Genomic DNA, 2,549 nt, shown 5'->3' on the forward strand with positions numbered 1-2,549 from the left:
CCCCCACTCCGCCGCCTCTGAGCCGGCCGTCGCACCTGTGCTCTGAGTGCCTCTACCCAAGGATCCCTTCCCCATTTCGGCGGCGCGCTAGTTCGGGGGGCTCCGCGACCCAGCTAGGGGCTGGGCGGCGGGGACGGGGAGAGGGTCGGGGGCGGGTCGAGCTTTTCCCAGTGTGCATGGGGGGCGTGCCCGGGCCGTGTGCAGCTCCAGGCGCAAGTTGGTGTGGGCTGGTGGGCCCTGAAGCTCAAGCTCGGAGACTGTGGAGGACAGACTTGGTGGGGGACTTGGGCATGGGCCCTAGTGATGGGTCTTGGTGTGGAGGTTCAGCTCACAACGGGGAGAGGGTCGGGGGCGGGTCGAGCTTTTCCCAGTGTGCATGGGGGGCGTGCCCGGGCCGTGTGCAGCTCCAGGCGCAAGTTGGTGTGGGCTGGTGGGCCCTGAAGCTCAAGCTCGGAGACTGTGGAGGACAGACTTGGTGGGGGACTTGGGCATGGGCCCTAGTGATGGGTCTTGGTGTGGAGGTTCAGCTCACACTTTTGAGACAGCTCAGATTGTGTGACAGCCTGAGTGAGCAGGCCAGGGAGGCGGGATGGAAGTGTGCAGGTGTCCCCCAACTCTAGGTGTCTGGAGTGTGTGCAAGGACATGAGATTTATATGACACTCAAGTACAGGGTGGGACACTCAAGTACAGGGTGTGTGGCGATCTCGACTGTGTTGTATGTGACAGTGAAAGCTAAGGAGGTAGAGTCAGCCAGTCCTAATCTGCTCTTGAGTGCATGTGGTGAGTGTATGACCCTGAGGGTGTGTGTGACCCTGCATGGGGAGTGAGGAGGTGTCTTTGAAATGGTCACAAAATTGTGGGTTCTGTGGTAAGAAGGTGTCCTAGGGCTGACAGTGAGCCATAGGCTAACAGGTTGGCTACAGTGCCCCCACGTTGTGGGTTTTCCTGCAGTAGACACTGTCACCTTATGGGGACTACAGCACCCCTAATGTTGGCCTGGAAGGAGAGGCTTCCAGAAGTGTCCCAGGTGGGGTGAATGTTCTGGGCATTTTGTGTGCCTGTCCCTAAGGCTGCATGTACCACAGTGGGTGTTACTGCCATAGGAATGGGCAGAGGGTGACATTCTCTGTTCATGACCCTCTGAGCACAGGACAAAGTGTGCTTATGACTGTGGTGGGGCAAGGGAGGGGTCACTGGGATGGCAGCATTGTCTCAACAGTGGAACAGGATGATCCCAAGGGGGTGGGGTTGGTGACGGGTAGAGGGCCTGGGGATGTGGGTGGGGGTGGGCCCTGGGCTTTCCTTCCCAGTCTGGAAAGATGTGGGGTGGGATTTGGGAAACTGGGCTTCTGGCCCTACCTCTGCCACTGACTGCTTTGTGACCTTGACTGACTTCCCTTTCTGGGCCTCAGTTTCCACCTCTGTGAAGGAGAAGCTGGCTGAAGTGGCCTCTGAGGTCCCTCTGTGCTGGTGTTCCAGGATGTTAGTGTAGGGCATGGGGGTGGGGTGGAGCTTGCCTTGGAAGAAACTTGTTCTCTCCCGGGCTGGGAATGAGGACAGGAGACAGCTTTCCTTCTGTGTGTGGCTGGTGCTTTAGACCACCCTGGGCTGAGGTGGGGATGGAGGCAGAGTTTGGAGGTGACAGGAAACCCTGACCTGGGGTTGATGCCTGAGAGTTTTGGGGGGCCTTGGGAACTGATCTCCAGATGACCCAACTCCACGAGTAACTTCCAGGGAGAGGTGATGGAGGAAAGTAGAAGAGGTCATACTGGGATGGCCTGGGCATGCACCTGGGCACCCTGGTGCAGCAGCTGGGCCTGAAGCCTGAGGGATGTGCCTCCTAGTGAGAAGAGGAGAGGGACGGGAAAGTGCCAACTGCCACTGAAAGCCCCACATGAAAGGGACCAAAGTGGCTGCAACTTCTGTTTATAGAAAGCTCTTATCCGTGGAGTATACTGCCTGGCTGCTGCTAAGCAAGAACCTGGTTCTTGGGCCAGGTATGGGTGGGGAACCCAGGTCTAGTTGCCACTGGGAACTTCTCTCCTTCATGAAGCCATTGAGGAAGGCCTCACATCCCTGGGGAAGGACTCCATCCTGGCCCCTGTTTTCTTACAAGTGGGCCAGTGACTGATCTGTCCTGAGGCTCTAGGGATTTCTATGATTTGGAGTTGCAGGTCCTTTACATTGCTCCCTGTGACCTTGGGCTTCTGCCTATGAACCTCTGGCTATTCCTCAGCCTTCTGTCAAACAAGGTTCAAAAGCTGGCTCTGTCATTTATGAACTGCAGGACCTGAGCCGAACTTCTCCAGAGGCTCAGTTATAAAGCCAGATCAATGGCACCTACCTCGGGGTAGGAGTGTCCCTCTTCCTCTCTGGCGCACTCACTCCCCAGCTCCTGACTTCCCTCAGAGATACTTGGAGTAGTTTCTTAGGGAGCACACCAGGATAGGGATCAGGGATCAAAAGGAAGAAGCAGGAACAGGGGCAAAGGGAAGGCTGGCTGCCATCTCTGGCCCTTCCCGGGCTCCCTCTCCAGGCCCCGTGTTTA

The sequence above is a fragment of the Fukomys damarensis genome, unplaced genomic scaffold (genome assembly GCF_012274545.1).
Source record: "Fukomys damarensis isolate Sample0158 unplaced genomic scaffold, DMR_v1.0_HiC HiC_scaffold_16, whole genome shotgun sequence".
In the NCBI taxonomy this organism is placed as follows: Eukaryota; Metazoa; Chordata; class Mammalia; order Rodentia; family Bathyergidae; genus Fukomys; species Fukomys damarensis.